The following is a 21754-nucleotide window of genomic DNA, read 5'->3' as shown; positions in this document are numbered from 1 at the left end:
TCTCCTGTCTCCTGAACCCTCTTCAAGGAGCGATACAGCCCCCACCTGTATCCCTGACCCTTAGCTTACTTCTTGCCTCGCAGTGCCCGGCTCGGCCTGGCTCTGCCTCCCAGTCTGCCAAGAGTATGTTATGCTTCTAGTTATCAGTCCAACCCTCCTTCTCTGCATTCCTAAGCTACTGAATCGCATCAATAGTTTCCGTCATGGTCTAGCCTTTATGTCTCCATGTAAGAGAAATACTGTATTAATATTCATAGAATATTCCTCGCACACGCACTACATGTAGAATTATGCATGCACCAGTCTTAGTGTCTGTTAGCCTTTGCCCTGATAACTTTTGGATCCTATCAACATGTACTCTAAACACCAGATACTGGATATGCCTGGGTACATGTCGCTCTGACACTCCAGACTTTAGTCTCCTCTTCTAGCGCAGAAGTCATAGCCCCAGTTCTCCCTGGTAACACGTCATTGCCCATTTGCGCGCCCCACTAGGTTAGAGGTCCCAGCTGCTCAGGTAGCCCCCTCCATGTTTCCGCCCCTTTTATGACATATTCTGTTACGTTTACATCACATGTCTATGTATACGCCCTGTACACGCCTTCTTGTTACATCATTTTGTCTTTATCTTTCGCGACTGTTACGAGTCACGCCTACTGCTACGCCTACTGTATTGAATGTAATGTATTTGTTTAAGTATATATACTGTACTCGCATATTAAAAGTTAGCCTATTCCTGCCCCCGGCAGCTGCCATCCTATTCCCGTACAGGCTGCCCTGTTCCTGTCCTTTATGCCTGATTAAAGCCTGTAAACTCCAGCTACCTCGAATCTTGACTCTTATTTATTGAGCTACCTGTTTATTGATTATTCTGAAAAATAGATCCGGTAATAAATTATTTATTTACCACAGAATTACAAAAGAGTGGTCTTGATCTTAAAGTTGCTGAAATTTCTAATAAGGTTGTGGTCTCTAGCGATAACAGTGATAGTGTAAGTGGTGCTGTTGCTCTTGTTAGGAAAAAGGGTTATGCTTTACAAAAAAAAAAATATGAGTCAACGGTACACCAAACCACAACTTAAGGTGTGTTCGAGGTGTGGTAGCAATACTCATACTTCGGATACAAAATTTTGTTTCGCTAATAATAAGGAGTGCTTGAAATGTGGCAAACAGGGTCACTTTGCTAAGATGTGTAGAAATAGAAACAATACTAGAGTGACTGTTGTGAATGAGTATTGTGAGTTGAATCGCGATGTCAACAAATTACTTGTACTGCAGGATTCTGTATGTGCTTGTCTGGACAAAAGGGAAAGAATTCCCAAGGCAGATTTTATCATTGATAACAAGACTTTCAATCTTATGGTTGACACTGGTTCTAAGTGGACCATCATTCCCTTGTCTTTGGTAAAGCTTCTGTGGGGTCAAAAAACTCTGTTGGATTGTGATATTTTTCCCTCTGGTTATCAGGGAGAAAAAATAGACCACCTTGGGTATTTTGAGAGTGAAATTCTTTTTAAAAACAGATCTACACATGGTAAAAATTATATTTCTGTTAATGGACCAGCTATTTTAGGTCGTATTCATCAGTATGATCTCCACATTGTAGTAAATCCCAGAGAAGAGGAACCCGTGATGGTTGTGGATGATTTTACTGTGAATGACATTCTGTTAAATTGTAACCGTGTCTTTAGAGAACAACTAGGGGAGTTACAAGGCTATTCTCACAGAATAATGATGAAGGAAGGTAGTATCCCTGTTCAACATAAAGCAAGAAGAGTGCCATTTGCAGTGAGGAATGAAGTTAAGGTAGTTCTGGAAGAAATGCTTCAGGGCGGGATTATTGAGCCTGTCGAAGCATCCCCGTGTATTTCTCCTGTGGTTATTTCTCAGAAGCCTGACAACAAAATCAGATTTTGTGTGGACCTTAGGTCGCTAAATAAGTGTGTTGTTGCAGATGTTTTTTCATTACCAAATATTGGGGAGCTGGTCTCTACCTTGAAAGGGGCAAAATTCTTTAGCAAACTTGATCTCAAACACGCTTACCACCAAATTCGACTTGAGGAGGGGTCTAAACATTTGACTGCTTTTATTACAGGTGAAGGGACCTTTCAGTTTACTAGATTACCCTTCGGGCTGATTTCAGCCGCGGGTGTCTTTCAGAGAATGGTTTCGGAAGTGTTTAAAGGAATAGAAAATGTCATCTATTTTCAAGATGATATATTAATTTTTGCCGACTCCATGGAAGAACATAATGATGTCCTTCAATGTGTGTTGCGCAAAATAGATGAGGCTGGCCTTACTTTACGAAAGGAGAAGTGTGCGTTTTTAGTTAATGAGATTGAGTATTTCGGTTTTTCCCTCTCAGCTGATGGTGTTAAACCTAAAAGGAACTTATTGGAAGCTATTGAACTGGCTCCTTCTCCAGTAGATAAAGATCAATTGCGGTCCTTTATGGGCTTAATTGAATTCTACTCCAAATTTGTGAGGGATTTTTCTAGTAAGACTGCTCCTTTGAGGAGTTTACTAAAAAAAGGAGTGAAATTTTCATGGAGCAATGAACAGGAAACTTGTTTCAACTTAATTAAAACTGAACTTTCTTCTGCTAATGTTCTCACACCATTTGATATCAAACGCTCTTCAATTCTGATGGTAGACGCTAGTGGCGTCGGTTTGGGTGCTGTTCTTTTTCAGCGGCATGGGAATGAAGAAAAAAACATTGCTTTTGCTTCTAGACATTTAACTGTGTCGGAATGTAATTATTGTGTAATTGAACGTGAAGCTCTTGCTGCTGCATGGGGTACCTATTATTTCAGGACCTACTTATGGGGTACTAGGTTTGTGTTGCGCTCTGATCACAAACCCTTGGTAAATATTTTGGCACCTGGAGGTACTGGGAAGGGCTCACCCAGATTGGCCAGATTGGCGTCACGTCTACAAGATTTTCAGTTTGATGTGCAGTTTGTTCAGGGATGGGAAAATATTCAGGCTGATTGTCTGTCCCGTCTTCCCATTCAGTCCATGGTTTGTGGGAATTCATTAGTGGAATTACAAGATGATTGTGCGATTGCTTTTACTCAGGATGTTTTGTTTCTTTGTGCTGAGTCGTTTTCATTTGATGAGTGGTCTAAAGGAATGGAGAGTGATGTTGTTTCGAAACAAGTTGTTGATCTTATCATTAAGGGATCTAGGAGGGAGAGTACTGTTGAGCCCTCTGTGAGACCTTTTATTAGGGTTTTGGACAAATTGTCTCTTTCTGATAACAACGTGTTAATGAGGGGTGACAGGTTTATTCCTCCTTATTCACTGAGAAAGAAAATACTGGTTTTAGCCCTTGAGGGACATCTGGGCCAGACTCTCACTCAACGAAGGGTGAAGGAAAATTTCTGGTGGCCATTTATTGATGCTGATGCTGTGGAGTGTGTGGTGCGTTGCAGTTTTTGTAAGGAGGGTGAGAAACGTTTGAAGGTGGTTGGATCTCAGAATGAAGGTAGCATTTCTTTTGAGAATCTTCCCTGGCACACCATTTGTCTGGATTTTATAGGGCCTATAAATGAGTTGCCTTTCAATCAGCGTTTTGAGATTGTAGTTATTGATTGTTTTTCTAAGTGGCTCACTGTTCGTTTTGTCAGGGAAATCACTACTGACTCTACAATCACTTTTTTGAGAAGTGTTTTTTCTGGATGAGGGTTTCCTTCTGTGTTAATAACAGGTACACAACTAACCTCTGGAAAAATGGTTTTGTTTTTAAAAGAGTTTGGTATTCACCATCGTCGGACCAGTCTATATAACCCAAAGAGCAATGGTATGTGTGAGAGGGTTAATAGGTTGGTTAAGGGAATTATTCAGATGTCTGTTGAGTTTGGTTGTTTTTCTAACGATAAAGTTCAAGAACTGGTTTGGGCCTATCGTTCAACTCCTCACAAGCATGAGTGTAAATCTCCGTTTGAATTGATGCGTGGCCGTTCTCCCGTAACTAAGTTAACACCTTCTTGGTTAAGAAATCTGGATAAGGTTTCTCCTGTAAAGTCTTCTTTTGATAGTGTTTCTTTACCTAATTCTGAGGGGGATTTGGTCAAAGTAAAGCCCGGAAGATCCTCTAAGGGTCTTTCGAAATTTAGAGGTCCTTTTTGTGTAAAGCGAGTTTTTCCTCATTTTGTTCTCCTTGATAATGGGGAGAGGTGGAATTTTAGAAGGGTGGCTTTGTACAGGGTACTCTGCCTTTCTCTGACTCCTCCAACAATGGTTATATGTTGTCTGCCCAGTGTGACTCAGATTCTTGTTCGCATTCCAATGTAAGGGGGGAGGTGGGTAGTGGTGATGCTTCCACATCTTCCTACTCAGGTGATGCTGTTTCTACTTCTGCACCTTCTCACTCAGGTGATGCTGTCTCTACTCCTACACCTTCATATTCACGTGAGGCAGTCTCTACACGTAATAATGTCTTGAGAAGTGTTCGATCTCGTCGTCCACCTGTCTACCTAAGTGATTACATTCACCTGGCTGGCGTCCTTCCTTCAAGACAGGTCACAATCCGTTCATCTTTCAGGATTCTTCTCTCCCCCCCCGTCCAGTCGTGTGTGGGGTGCCCCAGGGTTCTTCCCTTTCTCCCCTCCTTTTCAATCTCTATATCTATCCCCTTATTCTTTCTCTCCGCGAGCAGGGGGTCTCCGTGTATAACTACGCGGATGACCTCCAGCTCGTCTTTGACCTTTCCACCTCCTCGGATTCCTCCCCTTTTCTCAGCTCCACTCTAGTATTTATCTCGGAATGGATGAGCTCTAACCATCTTAAGCTCAATCCGGATAAGACAGAGCTTGTCCTCATGGGTGGTCCTTCCAACCCCTGGTCCCCGATTCACTGGCCCCTTTCTTTTGGTTCTCCCCCTTCACCGGTTTCCTCCGTCCGTACCCTGGGCATCAAGGTCAGCAATGATCTCACTATGCATGCCCAGGTTAGCGCTGTTGTTTCTTCTTGTTTTTTATCCCTCCGTCTTATCCGGAAAGTATCCCGGTATTTCTCCACGGATGCCCTCAAATCCATAGTCATGGCCCTTATCACCTCCCGCCTTGATTATGGGAACGGCCTCTATGTGGGCTTACCAGTCGTCGAAAGGCGACGACTACAGGCCATTCAAAATCAGGCAGCCCGTCTCATCTTTCACCTTCCCAAATCCTCCCACATCACGCCCGTACTCAAGTCCCTACACTGGCTCCCTGTGCATTTTAGATCTCTTTTTAAATTGGCCTGTCTAACTTTTCAGGCTCTCACCCATTCTGCCCCCCTCTTTATCGGCACTTTGATTGTTCCCTACACCAAGTCCCTACACTGGCTCCCTGTGCATTTTAGATCTCTTTTTAAATTGGCCTGTCTAACTTTTCAGGCTCTCACCCATTCTGCCCCCCTCTTTATCGGCACTTTGATTGTTCCCTACACCCCGGCCCGCACTCTTCGCTCCTCATCTCTCTCCTTACTCCAAGTCCCCCGCTTCCGCAAATCCAGAACTGGAGGCACCCGATTCTCGGTTCTTGCCCCCCAGTTCTGGAACAGTCTCCCTCTTTCTATTCGCTCAATTCCGACTTACTCTTCTTTTCGCAAAACCCTGAAAACCTTTCTTTTTGCCCAGGCCTTCCCTGATTAGCCCCGTCGGATCAGTTGCAGAGCTAGGCATCAGTTTTGTAGCGCCAGGAAGCCGCTAGGCCACAGTGCGCTTTAGCAAGTCCCTTTTTCCATTACATTACATTACATTCATTAGTTGTGTTTTTTTGTTTGATTTCGTTTCATGGATTTAAGGGAGGGAGATATGTTGTAAATAGCTTTATTTGTATAGTCTGTTTTCCTTCTTTCTTATTTGGAACTTTAGTGTGTTCCTGATGTCATGATTCTATTTAGAATTACTATATGGTCAGTTGGTGCTTGGCCAGATGGTGATCTGCTTGTTTATACTGTGCTGCGAATAAACTTGACATTTACAAGTTTCTACCTGCGTGATTCATCCTTCAAGTTTACTACACTGCAGCATAAGACAGAGACTGTGAGCACCAGTGGGTGGCGGCGCTGTGCAGGTGAAGAGAGTGGGAGCCGGAAGCAGTCTTCAGGCAGCACGGGTCCCCATACGCCTGATGCGCGCCCTACACCGCTGACCCGATGTCTGTGACGGTGGCGGGCGAGTGCAGGCACGTGAAATAAACAAGTGGGAGGGGTGGAGGGAGTGCGTCGAGAGCAGGGACTGGGGCAGGCAGGTTGGCGATCTGAAAGGCGCTGTCCGTGACAGCGGTGGGTAAGTGCAGGCCCACGAAATAAACAAGTGGGAGGTGTGGGGGGAGAGTGCACAGGATGGAAGTGACACCCTTGGAATGCTTCGTAACGTGCGCCGGCGGAATAAATATGTGTGCGGGGTTTAGGGAGTGTACAGGCAAATGTAAGCAAGCGTGGCCATGTTAATTACAAACATATGGCCCCTGCGCGCCGCTGCTCACTCCGGCAAGGTGGATGCCCCCACATGCACGAGTGTGTGGAAAAGTGCAGACCGATTTCTAAAGGTCATCTCAGCGCTGCCTAAGCGAGACCTAAAAAAGGAAAATAGGGGGGCATAGGCATGAAAGGAAAGCAAAGCAGGGACTAAGGGAGCAGGAGCTAAGTCTGAACAGGCCTCTTCCGAAAAACACCAGGCAGGGTCTGATATGGAAGGCAACACTGTGTTCTGCAAGGGAAATCGGGGTGCTTTAGACAGGATGGGCTGTTAATTGCCTGGGACTGCTAGGAAGTGTGCAGAATCAGCTAGGAAGCATCACAATCAGATACAAATTAATTTCTAATAACACATGCTAAAGCTTAAGCTGAATACTTAGAGGACAGAGACACAACCAGGCGTCCTCCAATTGGAGCAGTTAGCTTATTGACTAAAATGAAGATCTTTAGTAAGGTGCATGAGCCCTCCGCGAACCATGTTCTTTGCTTCTTTCCGCTCGCACAGAATGACTTCACATGCGTTCTGAAATTCATTAACCTCTTCAAGTGCAGGCCTTGCTTTTCTGTACACTTTTAAGAAGTGCCCTGGGGAAATGCCGAATGCAAGCCATGGTCAGTCTGGCTGGAGTCCAGGGGTCTCAGAGACAGCGCCAGAGGTAGATTCTCAGCAGGCCAGGGGTTGCAGCTGCGACTTCTGGCGACCCCTTAAATGACGTACATGCGCTTGCGTTGTGCTTGTAAAATCTTTTGCATTTTAAAAAAATCTTAAAATGGGCCCATTACTGGGCCCACACGTCACTTTTCTTAATTTGATTTGATTTGGCAATTTATAAAGCACAAACAAATGCCCGAAGGCGTCAAGACTCTAATGCGTTTAGTCTACTGGAGGGCAAGAGCATCATCCCTGGGCTAAAGGACATTACAAGGCAACAGCCAGGTCTTCATGGCCTTGCAGAAAGGATAATGGGTTTCCAGGCGGAAGGAGATGGACTGAGGAAGAGTATTGCAAAGCTTAGTTGCAGCCATAGCAAAAGCTCTTCCTCCCCATCTTGCACCAGAAGTCTAGGAATAATCAACAGATTATTTCCAGCAGAACGCAGCTGTCTAGAATTAACATACTGTTGAAAGAGATGCTTAACTCCCTCAGGGCCTGAATTGTGAAGTGCCTTGTGGACAATGCATAAGGCCTTGAAGGCAATTCGTTTCGTGGCTGGAAGCCAATGCAGTTTCCAAAGAGCAGCAGAGACTGAATGATATTTAGGAAGATCAAAAACGAGTCTTGCTGCAGCCATGCGCTCTACAAATCAGTAAAATAAAAAATAAATAAATTCTGGACAAGCGGCAACTTGTCAATGGCTGTCTTACTAATGTCCAGAGAGAGCGCGTTGCAGTGATCCATCCTGGACATAATCAGTGCCACAGCCGCTTGTTTACATGCAGGAAAAGAAAGAAACTGAAACATCTTCCTAAGGGATTGACCAGAAGATTAAAGATCAGATTGGTATCAGTTCAGTTCAGTAAATCTTTATTTCGATGATTAAAAACCATCATAAAAATACAGTTTATACAATAAAAAGTTCATTAAATTACATTTCTGAACTCTATTAAAAAACAAACAAATTAAAAACAATGAGGCAAAGCTAATACAATTCATAGAGAGGCATAAATATTATATACATGATTAGTTAGTCTCTTGTATTCCTTAACCGTACTGCTATTTTTAAAACACTTATAACAGAGCATAAAGTGCGCATATCATTAGCTCTTTGTAGAAACAGTAGCGCAACTTTAGCATGACGAAATTCCTTCTCTCTTAAAATGTCAACCAGAAAACTACGCCGTGGATTCCAATAAAATGGACACAAAAGTACAAAATAAAGGGTGTCCTGCGGAGACCTATTGTCGCAGCCGCAGGCACCCTTCTGCTCAATAGTTACAGTAAAACCTGATGGATAAGCTAAAATATTAGGTAACAATTTGATCCTAAAACGACACATTAAAAACCTATCCTGCTGATTATGCATGAGAAATAAGTAGGGCTCCATGCCCTCTCCATTGTTAACGAAACAGTGAGCTGCTACTGATTGTTTTAATGGTCCAGGACCTACTCTGACCGTTTCCAATTTTTCTAGCAGCAACTTTTTAATTCTTGGTTTACAGCTGGTAGAAATTGAGCCAGGGTTGCTAAAAAGGATATGTTGATCTATAGTCTCTAACGTACTTTAACGTATTTCAGCCAGGGGATCTGTAACCCCTTATCCCTTTGCAGACAGTCTACAACAATTTCCCTACTCAATTCTGCCTCAGAGTTGGCCCATATTCTGAGCCATGCCATAACCGGCCCCATCTTCACATGATCTGTAATATACGGGGTCCCAAGTTCCGCATGCGCTATCTCAGCTGGGGTGGACTGTGAGATCTTTAGGATTCTGCGAAGGAATTTATCTTCCTCTATCTGTAGTTGTTTGGCATCCCTGGAGCCTCACACCTCAGCACCATACAAGGCCTGTGCTGTACTTATCGAGCCATATAGGGTCAGTACTTGTTCGGGACACCAGCGACCCAGGCTGCGAGCAAAATTTAATATCGCACCGTTTGAAGAAACAAGCTTTGTGCAATGTTCCTCAATCAGGGAATTAAACTGGATTTCGCCATCAAAAAGAAGGCCCAAGTAGGGAAAGGTACTTACAGTGTTTAATGTATGAGTCCCTATTTTAAACACACATTTCTTAGAGGGTTTTTTACCAGCCACCATCACGAAGGATTTGCTCAAATTCACCGAAAGGTCTAAATTGTCCATGAACTTCACAAATCCATCAATGAGGTGTTGTAGGCTCCGTGATGTTCGTGCAAGCAGGACCGCGTCATCCGCGTACAAAGTACCGGAATTTGACGCGTTCCTGCTTTGGGGCAGTCTATATTCTGGGATACAAGGGTGCTCTCAAGATCGTTGATATACAACGAAAACAAAAAGGGAGCAAGGCTGCACCCTTGCCTTACTCCACTTGAGCACGGAAATGGGTCAGTACGCCCCCTTCTGCACTAAAGCGGACCCTAGCAGTGGTGTTCCAGTGCAACTCCTTTAGAATGTTTATAAGGCCTGGATCTATTCCCAATTTGTACATCATGGCCCATAATTTGTTCCTGTTCACATTATCAAAGTCTGCAGCCAAATCCATGAATCCCATGTAAACAGTGCCATTACTTGCTTTGGTGTACTTAGCGACTAATAAATACAAATTGAGACATTGATCACTGGTCGATTTACCCGTTCTGAACCCATACTGTGTATCGGCTATAATATGGTGCTCCTCTGTCCAAGCCATCAGCGGATTTAATATCACTCGACCAAGAATTTGAGCTGAGACGTCAATTAGTGATATCGGTCTATAGAACTGAGGATTGTCCCTATTCCCTTTTTTTAAAATAGGGACAATCAGTGCGGTAGACCATGATCGTGGGAGACCAGATCTAATAGCCGCATTTAGGACCCTCGTCAGAATTGGCACCCACAGATCCGTGTTACTTCTGCATAAATCTGGGGGTGTGCCATCGGGCCCTGGGGCTTTGTTCAGTGTCAGACCTTGGATTGCATTTGGTTATCTCTATTAGTGAGAAATCTATGTCCGAGCTCCGGGTACCATCCCAGCCCCCATCTTGGATTGTTTCCTTGGAGTGGTTATAGAGATCCTCAAAGTGAGTAACCCATTGTTCCGGGAGGATATTAGTGCTAATGACCGGGGTACTATTATCCTGAAAACAGGGCCTGTTAATGATCCTCCAGAATTCTGTGAAATCCCTATTTTCTCCTGCCTCTCTTAAATCAGCCCAAACTTCAGCTTGTAGGGTGGCCTTTCTCTCTTTTACTTTAATTTTGTAGATTTGTCTACAATTGGCCACTTCTACCTTATCCCTAGGGTTGGCTGTAAGGCTTGCTTTTAAATTCCTTAATGCTCTTGAGCAGCTTGTGTCAAACCAACGTGGTTGTAAGATAGGCTTTCTGGGTCCTTTTGCTTCCAGTAATTTGTTGGCCAGTTTGGTCAGCAACCCAAATGTCTCGACTAGCTCTGCGTCTACTATTCGAGGGTCTAAGCAGTCTTCAACCTGTTTTTTGCCTTTTTCAATTAATGTTATATAAAACTCCTGGGAATTAATTTTTGCCCACTTTAGTCGCCTCCCCTGATCCGTTGGCCTCAGACTTATGTCCGCTTGTTTGTTCATATATGAGCGGCTATTGTATATTAGTTCTATAATTAGGGGATTATGGTCACTGAACGTGCTCCATTCCGTTCTGGCCTCTATGATTCGATTTTTAGCAAAAGTGGACATCAAAATAAAATCTATGATGGAGGAACAACCTCTTCCTTTATATGTTGGGATAAACGTGCCCTCTACCCCCGGGTCTATCAGGTCAATTGTATGTGCTAGTTTATGAGTTTGTGCCCTCAGTGCTGTGTTCAAAATGTGGCCCATTCTTGGCCAGGCAAGCGGCCCAATCTACAGTTACAGGGAGCAGAGTAGGGCAAAGGTGGCAGTTTAGGTCTCCCATCAGTAACACAATTGGTCCCCCCCCCTTTCTTTGTTTGGCCTCTTGAGTGAGTCTTCCATCTAGTTCCCACAAAACAGCATTATTTCCATTTGTTGGTCCTGAGTTATAAATATTAAACAACTGTAACCTCAGCCCTCTTCCTTGGAATGTTACTGCTTGAAGTGTGTGTGACGTCCAAGATGATAGCAACCATCTTCCTTCTAGGTTAAGATCAACATACAATGCTAGCCCACCCTTCGCCCTACCCGCTCTACTTTCTTGTGCTGGGACGAAAAAACACTTGTAGCCCTCTATATGGTAGGGAGAGGATTCAACTGCCCAGGTCTCCTGGAATGCTAGTATATGAAAACCACGTAAGTGATTTCTCCAGTCTATATTTTCAAATTTTCCGGCTAAGCCTGCTATGTCCCAGTACATTATATTCAGCCCACCCCCTGGCATTTTCACAACATTAATGCTCCCAGTATTTAACCTACCTTCGTCTTTCCTCATTAGTATGGCCCCCTGTTCTCCCCTGTCCTGACTTAATGGGAGTTCTACCAGCCCCTTCCTCTGTTGGTTGTTTTGTGATCCTTGTTCGCTACCAGCCCCTTGTTTTCCCTTGTCCTGACTTGGTGGGAGTACTATGGCCCCTTCCCCTGTTGACTGCTTTGAGATCCTTGTTCGCTACCGACCATGAGCACCCTTCTATGCATACCCTCCTGATAGTTCCCTGGTAGGGGTAGTCATTCGTTCTCATCCAGGGATTGTAGGGGACTGAATCTATTTGTCCATTGCAAACCACCTTGGTTTAATATAGGCAGGCCAGCGTATTCATTTTTCCTTGCCCAATATCCATCTGTTACTTTACCCTTTCTGCCCTGTATGAAATTTAGGGGGTATGTGACAAATTTTCTCGGATAGAAATACCCTAGTGGCATGGTTCTTATAGTACTGGTAGCATTCCTGTTATAATTATCCAATATGTACTCCACTAGGTTCGGGTTCCGGAAATTTCCGATAATGCAATTCCCTTCTATATCCTTCCTTCTGCTGCCAACTCAATTTGCCCTCCTGACATGCAGAATTTCCCCCGGTTCTGATGTTCCGTGAATCCTGAACCTGTTTCATAAAGGTCATGGTTTCGTTACGAATTTGATATTAGCGAACCGTAACCAGTTAGTGCGACAAGTATGAGTGTTTTCGTCACATTACACTGATGGATTCACTACGTATTTAGGGATTCGTTCTGAACCCTTGGGTTCCATTTTGTGTATAGCAGCCATTTTGTGGTTGCCCTCACATAGGCCGATGACCACGGCCGAACGAGTCTTTTAGCACACGTACACTTTAGCTGACTTCTGAATGACCTGAGCGAACGGACCCTCTTGCCTGAAGCCAAACTTGTTAGACCAGTTCTTTTCCCAGTAGCTGATCAATATTAAGGATCGAGGCACAGGACATCATAAACCTTTATTGCACACAACCATGTCTTATCTTACTCAAACCTGTCTCTGCTCCTTTCTTTATGGCCTGTTTACGATGGGGATGTGCCCGTTTTTATTATGGGTTTGTTCGACCTGTCTGATGAAGAATGTTGGGTTCGACCAATAATTGATGATGGACTGGGCAACTGAAAAGTGGGTTTTACCGTCATGCGATACCTCTGATTTGGATGTATGTGATGGGACAGTTCGTAAATGTAAGGTATTTGTCTGGAATGTGATTTTTGGCATAAAAAGGGATGGCTTGCTTTGTAAAATTGAGCAGTCTCCTGAGAACTCATACCGTGTTGACTTCTAGGACTTCTGTTACTGGCTGCAGCCAATAAATTTGATCTCTGACGTCACCAAGAAGTATCCCGTGTCTCTGTATGCCAAGACAGGTGAACTCGGAGACTAAGGGCGTTTCCCCTGGCGCCGCTGGGTTCTAAAACCCGGTTCTTCAGTTCCTCCCCTTGCAGTGGCCTATGGATATTCAACCAGTTAATGATTTTATTTTTGAGTTCCAGATGCGACTCTCTCTGCCCCATTCTAAGTTCAGGAACCCCGGCAAAGATGACAACAAAAGGGCTCGCTTCCGGGGGTAAATTTACGCATGGTAAAGGACCCTGAAATCTATCATTTCGCTCCCTACCTGGCTGATAGGTATCTGCCTGCTTGGAGATTGCAGGGTTCCCTATTTGTGTTTGTGTTACGTGTGTCTGCCCCTGAGCTTTATCTCTACCATTATTCCCGTCTAATTGCATACTTCTGTCCCCCTTCTCAGCCAAAGCTTTGGGCACTGCGTGAACTTGTACAATGGTACACTGTTCATTGCTTACACAATTATTGTTAGCTGGGGGTTGCTGGACTAAGGGAGCTACTAGTAAGGAAGCATTGCCATTTAAGTTAGCGTTTGTGGTCTCCTTTATCTTACCCTGTCTATATAGTTCGTTAGCAATTTTATCTAATTTGCTAACTAATGGTTTTATTTGACTGACTATAAAAGCCTCCAGATGTTTTTGGAGTTCTGAGATTACAGGATCCAGCAACCCTGGGGGGATTGAGGGACATGGGGCTTCAATTATCAAAGATTCACCCTCTGTTTCTTTTACCTTGTCGCCCCTAGTGGGATGTATGACATTACAACGCATGCTTTTACCACGCATGCCTTTACAACACGGTTTTTACAACGCAAACCTTTACAACGCATAGCGCTTTGGGGTGCTGGATAGTGAATAGTTTAATTTACTATTCCAACTCCAGTCCCCGTGGACACTAGGGAAGGTGTTAGATAGTAAATTAAACTTACTCCCTATCCTAGAGCGCCCCCCAGCGCAATGCGTTGTAATGGTTTGCGTTGCAAAAGTTGTGTCGTAAAGGCACTGCATGGTAAAAGTTGCGTTGTAAAGGATGTTTCCCCCCCTAGTGGGCTGATTCACTTTTCTGGAATGTGTGTTCTTATTACCCCGTTTTTTACTTCTATTTCTGGGTATTCCCATATCAGCCCTATCTGTCTCTACCCCAACGCACAAGGGACAACTTCAAGTGAGTTGTACGGACTGCCATTTGGTAATGACTCGCATGAGTTTAAGGTCCCAGTTTGTGTGGGTGTGAGGGGGATAGTTGTTGGTGTCATTGATAAGCGCCTCTCAGTGCGCTCTATCTCCCCAGCGACAGCCCCGATGACCTTCCTCAGCATTAGGTCAATAGCTGTTGGTGTTGCTTTATGACTTACTATATTGTTGGGGTCAGTCCCTGTTTTGGTGGATGTAAGGGGGTTCCTGATTTGCCCTTATTAGAGCGAGTTTTCGGTTTAGTAGCCATAGTGGTTGGGCAGTAATCTACACTATTTCCTGCCTCCCACTTTGCTGAATACAGAGCTAGTTAGATAATACTTAAAGGAGCAACAGCTATCAGCAAAATTAATCAGATTTTTGCCCTTCCCACAAACCGTCTATCATTCGCTTTATCAGATGTTATGCAATATCCCAAGTTTTGTTGTAAGCGAATTAGTCTCTATACGAATCAAAGTCACACAGAGGTACCTGAGGGAAGGTCCTAGGGGGGTGGCCCAGCCCGGCCTCCTCTGGCCCCTGATGGCCACAGATGGCCCGCCCATGTCCTGGGCTTCTCCAGGCGATCTCCCGCGCGCGACTCGCGGGGCGAGAGGCGTTCCTCTCTTTTCAGGCGCCTCCGGGCGCAGTGCTGGCGTCAGGGATGCGACTTAGCCGCCGGGGCACCTGGGTGTTGGAGTTTTTGGGCCCCCCCGCGGTAGCTGCAGGCGATGTCCGGCACGGCCGTTCCCCTCACGGCATCTTCGTTGCTCGCTGGCACCAAGGTCAGGTAAGCCGTTGCCCTCACAGCAGGGTAGATGGAGATGAGCGTCCCAAAGAGCGCTCGGCGCTACTCTCTTTTCAGGCGCCTCCGGGCGCAGTGCTGGCGTCAGGGACGCGACTTAGCCGCCGGGGCACCTGGGTGTTGGAGTTTTTGGGCCCCCCGCGGTAGCTGCAGGTGATGTCCGGCACGGCCGTTCCCCTCACGGCGTCTTTCGGTGCCCGCTGGCACCAAGGTCAGGTAAGCCGTTGCCCTCACGGCAGAGTAGATGAAGATGAGCGTCAGATTGTTATCAACCAGGACGCAATGATTCTTTGCAAAGTCAACAGCGCTGGTATGTTGCCCCAGAATTTCTGGCCACCAAGAATGGGTCCAAATAGATTGTTGGCTACCAATGATCAAATCCTCAGTTTTATCCCCATTTAGTCGAAGGCAGTCAGAGGTACTTACCATTGGCTGTCTCCCACATGGCTCCCAAATCACTCATTCCCTTGCTTCCTATTGGTCAGCGCCTCCTCCTCGACCCCATCTTCCTTCTGGCCTTCGTGTTTTCATTGCGCCGTGGACCCTGATAAAAGTACTGCTACTGGTGGCCAGTGTCCTTCCACTGCAGGCACTCTCTCTTAACTTTTCAACATACACTCTTATTGTTGAGTGCATGTCTCAGCAGTCCATCTTCTTCACCCCACGTGCTGCTGTTTTTTTTTTTAACCCTCTTCCCGTCTTTCGCTCAAAAGTTAAGTGTCCCACTGCAGATATATGGGTGTTCAGTCCCTGTGGGAGCACAAACTGCCTGTCGGCATATGCATGAATTGGATGTTTGCTTTTGTGATGGAAAAATAGCCATGATGTATGAAGCGGAGAACTAATGCATTGGGTGATATGCCCCGTAAACATGACAGACATCTCTGAGATGTAATGCTATATATATTGTAACATTCATGTTTTACTCCTCCTGTGACTCTAATAAAGGATATTTAAACAAAAATGAATTGGATGTTTGCTTATCACACACAATGGTCTTACTGCTTACACCAAAAGAATGGTAACCGTAAGATTAGAACGACATGCGTATTCTAAGCCATGTATCTGTATGGACATACCGGGCAATTGAAGATCAATTGGGAGCTAACTTTCTCTGAGAGGTAAAGACATTTTCTTTATTTTTAGACAAAGCAGCACTGGCAGGACTGTGCTACTCTGTTCTCCGAGCCCTGCTATCTGTACCACATCCAAGTGGATACACCCAGTGCCTTTGTTTTGGGTGGCTTACAATGATACCTCTTGTAGGAGAGTAGGGTCTGCTTCCTATTTTCACCCCCACTTGTTGCTGTGATTTTCTGGTTTTTCTGCTCATCAGACCCACAGCCCAGCTGCTCTCTCTCTACATTGATACCATGTACTTTAGGTACATACCAGATTGGGTATTTGGTCACCTCTGTGAGCCCCTGTATATTTTACCATAGGTACCCAGGACATAAGTGCATCCAAGGCCTACCAGGGGCTGCAGCATGTATTATGCCACCCCTGGCTTGCCATCCAAACTGACACCACAGGCTGATCACTCAGCTTGGGTAAGGTGGTGTAATCACCCCTTACTTAGATATAATATATCTAAATCTACCTTATATATAGACACATATGCACCTCTAAGTCACTCCTATGGTAGGCCTCGAAAATCCTGGAGGCAGAGTGCTTGGTTTTATGTGAGAGGGTGCTCTAGCATGAGCTGAGCTCTTCTGCAGCTTTCGGAACCATGTCCTTATAGCTGTTCTATGATATAGCCATACCATATACTCTTTACTGCATTATAATGCTTGCGGTTAATGCTAACATTGGTTTGGCTTTATCAAAACATGTCGTGTAAGGTGTCATACACTTTGGAATACTACGGGGGTAGCATTCCACCCTTCTAGAGGGAGAAGACATGTAGTTACTGCTTTACCCGGTTACAGCTAAACAGAGCCTCAGCATCACAAAATAGATGCTGCTGCCACAGACACGAGTCTGACCTCCTGCAGCTGGACGAAACTCTGACAAGGGAGGCCTGGACAATAGGTTTCAAGATGCTTTTCCAGACACTGCATGGGGCACACAAGGTGCCCCATGCATAGCCAGGTTCAATCCAGTTGCTGGGGCACTCCAGCTCCGCTCTGGTGCGAAACTGGACAAAGAGAAAGGGGTGTGACCACCCGCTTCTCAGGGTCCACCCATAGGAGGGACCTAGCAGGTAATCCAGCCCCTAAGATTAGTATAAAGATAGGAGCTGTGTCTAGAGACTTTAGATTATCCTGGACTTAAACTCTGAAACTGAACTCTTGGACCTTCGACGTTCTATACCGACTAGAAGACTGAAGACATATCTCTTGTGGTCAAGGAGTGACCACCCTGTGCAAACAGGCACCACCAGTAACTTGCCGGTTTGCTTTGTCAACGCTCCCGAAAGAACCCGAAGACTTAGCGACTCAGGAACTGGACTTCCAGACTTCTCCGACCCACATCCACAGCAAAGCTGAGACCTGTGGCGGACACGAGAGACGTGGGACCAGACACCCTGGACTACCTGCACTTTGCTAACAGTGCAACGACCGAGGCACCCTCGAAGGTGTGCATAGGGGTTTGAGAAGCCCCAGACCCGAGCGCCATTTTCACCGAAGCTCAGCCCTCCACACTCCATGAGTGCCGCGTGGGGCCTGCTCTTGCATTTCAGCTCGACGCGTCTTCCTGGTTGCTAGCCCGTTGGCTAGTTAGCCCCCTGAAGACTTTTCTTTGAAACTACACCACTTGCCTGGTTGCTCCAGACTTGCTCCAGCTTTCCTGCGAAGGAGAAGCTCCCCAGACCTTGCTGGTCTGAACTGAAGCCAATCTTCCCTTCCTACGTGGATTGTGTTTGCCAAGGCTTGTTGGGTCCAATCCGTATACTGGCACCGCAGTCAACTAGATCCTTCGTGGGACCGCTCGAATCCAGATCATGGTTGTCGACGACGCCTCCCGGTCCTCGTGGCTGCAGCGACAAGCTTCACCTTCTTCACCTGAAACACTCAACATCGCCTGGTTCCTTCCTGGTTCCTTTATGGTCACTGGCTGGTGACCCAGATTCTGTCCCCTCTGCTTTCAGGTTCTTCTCCTCTTCAATCCACCCTCGGATCCACCCGGACACTTTTCTCCTGGTCGCCTGCAGCACTTCTTTGCAGCTCTCCATAGGGAACAGCGACGAAACCCGACACGAAAAGACACCTATGCACCCGGCTTCCCTGGGTGAGGTAACTCGAGTACCCCGGTGCTCCCGTGGGTGTTGACTCTCGAAGTGTCCTAGTTTAAAAGGGTTTTACCGTAGTCCATCCGGAAGTGTCCTCAATCAACTACTTTGTAACTTTTATGTTCCCAATATAACTCTATGGTAACTTGCGACTGTGTTTCCACACTGCACGCGTCTCCCGTGGGTCTCCTACTTCCTAACCTTTGGTTCTGTAGTGTAGCCCCAGCGATTCCCTAGGCCTATTCACTATTCCTGAAGTGGTCCTTATACCAATTACTTAGTATATGGTTCGTGAGGCCCCTAGGGCAGAATTGTATTTGTGCAACTTATAGTACGCTTAATGAGTAACTTGTAAAGTATCTCGAACTCTGACCTCATAAAGAGTGCAGAGGGGTTGTATTAGTAATAAATACATATATATTTGATATATACCTTGTGTGGTGTCCTTTCATTTGGTATTCAAGGGATTATATATGGTAAAACAGCTGGCTTCACATGCTCTCTAAAGCCTAAGACTGCTGGTCCATGCTACAACTAGGATAGCTTGTCTATAAGGTTGAATTTACAACCACCATCAATAAGGGTCGTTTAGACTGGTGCAAGATGTCCACTAGAATAGTGGACATCAAATGCCAGGCTAACTTCTCACACCTCTACAATATACATGTTTATACTGATAGGTGGTGAAATCAATCACCGAATTGTACTCAAACGATGCATAAATCAATGTTGCTGCTTATCTTTAAGGCATCTTTTGATCTTGCAAGTTGCCCACCAATGTTGTGTCTGTTTATAAACAATGGCCATCTCGACTCTGAGGGACAAAAATTCCCCTAAACAAGGTTACATCAAGCTGGCAAAGTAAGAAGAGAGATGGATCCTATGAGCTCTGAAACCCAGTACCCTTGTTTGTCCGCTTAAGTGAAGGCGGGCGGGAGAAGCATGTTGTCCATATTCTTACAATTGGGCTAACGTCCCTTTTTCCCCGCCATTTTTAAGTTTCCACATTTTCGTTCCAGTTCCTAAGCAATGCTTGTTCGGAGTTGGCATCTGTGAAAAGGAACCGATTATCAACTTAAATATATTGGTATTGCTATTCATGAAGGCTGAACTTATAATAGGGCATTTAGATAGATTTGTAATCCATGTGTTAGGTGAAACAATATTATTAGAACACTTCTTTAAGCACAAATGCAGGGCGTGAGAGCTGCAACGCACTCAAGAACAAGTATTCCCAGAATGCAAAGTAAGGAAAAGGCATAATATGGGATTTTCATATGGTAGCATTGTTTTGTTAAGGGTACACATTTCACTAATTAAATGGAAATAGGGGAAACTTTGTATTTCTCTTTGTTGCACCCGTGTTCTTTGGTTATTTGGTGGTTTATTTCCCACATTTCATTTGTCCTTCTCCTCCCACCACCCACGACAGCTTGAGAACTTTTCTGGGGCACACAAGATGTTTGGGACTGTTACCAATCATCTCCTTACCTCCTATCATAAGCCGGGTCCTTACCCTATCTCGAAAGGGTGTCATAGCTCATCCATGATCAGATATCGGCAGTGAGTCATCCAATCACAGGTCCCGCGTGCACTAGAGCTGCGCGTGTCTTACCAGAATAAACCAGTGGTCCGGGAAGTAGTACCTTCTCGCCCACAGCACATCCCAGGCAGGATGGGCAATAAGGAGCTCTTGCACTCTTCAGTTTCACAGACAGACAAACAGAAGTCCCTCTGCATCCCATTTGATTGAAGAGTTTCCCCTGGGCCTGTGATCGAAGTGCCCATTAAGGGTTTTCACCCTTAAACTCCTTTAAGAGTTTTCACCCTTAAACTCATTTAAGGGTTTTCACCCATAAACTCTTGCGTTAGTTTAAGTTCTAGTTTCTTATGTTTTTGTCATGGCAGTAAAAAGACACCATAACATTTTTCTCTGTGTTTTACTTAACACCTGTTTAAATTAATAAACTGACTGTGTCTACTTTTGTTTTATGAACTTTAAGTGTTCCAAACCTTTAGGCCTGTTGCCCCTCCTAGTTTATTGACCTTGGAGATACTTGGGTCTGTACAGGCCATTATCAAGCCAAAGGAGAATCTGTGGATTCTTTAAAACAGCTGATCACAGTTGCCGAGTGTTTGCACACACCTCATATAGCCCTGTTTTGCAAGCCAACGCTCTATATGTAGCAGTAACCTTTTTTCAGGATCACTGACATTTCTGTTTTTTTCTTATTCCCTAAGTAGAAACCCACACAGTGTTTTTTTTTTACTTGAAATGTGTTGCACAACAGATGCACTGCTGTGCAACATGTCTAAAAGCATTGATAAAGTCAATAGATCCCGCTTAGGCAAAACCTATTGGCTTTGCCGTAAGCTTTCACTTGCAGCTCTTTTTTAATTTTTATTTTATTAAATAGTTTTATTTGCATTGAACAAGTTAACAATCCTGCCAAGCCAGACAGACAGGTTCAGTTCACCCCGTTTACCGCGGCGGAATGTCTGCCGCGGTGCTGGCATTCCATTGAGCGGGCGGGGCTGCGGCGGCCAACGGTCGAGCGCAACACCCGCGAGGTAGTGCCGACGGAGCACGGAACGGGTTAAATAGCATTACATCAGAAGTTGAAACATCAATCAAGCAAATGTAGATTTCGCCTAAGAGGGACTCACTTCCCTCGCCCCTCTTTGACTTGTTTTCTTGTGTAGTACTGTTAAGAGAACAGACTCTCCTTACAGGATTAGTTTAATGGTGGGAGGTCTGACCCGGCCTACAGGCTTGAGCTGCACACGCTGCCACTGACTGACATCCAATCCATACTTTATGGGGACCGCATTCCATCCCGACTGCCGGACGTGACGCATTCAGTGCTCCTTGCCTGGCAGGCGGCACTGCGGCACACTCAGTGGACACACAAGTGGACCCGGTGCACCCCCCTCTGGCACAGCACCTGGCTTAAGGAGGTGGGTGGCCTACAGGGCTTTCGCTCCTGGGATCTTACGGGATCTCTCAGCTGGGCGATATGTGGGTGAATGACCATATGCGTTCCTTTGCGGACCTACGGACCCGGTATTCCCTGCACCAGTCCCAATTCTACAAATATTTGCAGCTGCGTCACGCCCTCCATGTACACCTCTCTGAGGGCACACGCATCCCTGAGCACAACCCGCCTGAGGCACAGATCATGCTTGGGGACCTGGGGAAGGTGGGAGTCTCCAGCATCTACAGCACACTAATTAATAACACCCCGACCACGCTCGACCGACTCCAACATCAATGGGTGGGAACTGTGGATGAGGTGGATTGGCGTGATGCCCTGATGGCCCCCAGGACTACCACTGCTCCCGCCAGACTTCGCTTGGTCCAGCTATACTATTTGCACGCCGTGTACCTGACCCCAGCCCGCCTTCTTCGGGCTGGACTCTGCCCCTCCCCTGCATGCACCAGGTGCTCACATGATCCCGCTAACTTCTTCCACATGGTGTGGGCTTGTCCCAAATTGTTGCGGTTCTGGGGTGACATTGAAGAAGAGCTTACGGAGGTGCTGGGTTGGGTGGTCCCCCATGATCCTCGACATGAACTTGTGGGGATTACGGATGTGCTGGACGGATCCAGGAATGAAAAACTGTTTCTCACAACTGCATTGGCTGTGGCTAAAAGGGACATAGCTGCCTCTTGGATATGTC

Source organism: Lissotriton helveticus, chromosome 1_1, assembly GCF_964261635.1.
Source record: "Lissotriton helveticus chromosome 1_1, aLisHel1.1, whole genome shotgun sequence".
In the NCBI taxonomy this organism is placed as follows: domain Eukaryota; kingdom Metazoa; phylum Chordata; class Amphibia; order Caudata; family Salamandridae; genus Lissotriton; species Lissotriton helveticus.
This window is presented reverse-complemented; position numbering follows the sequence as displayed.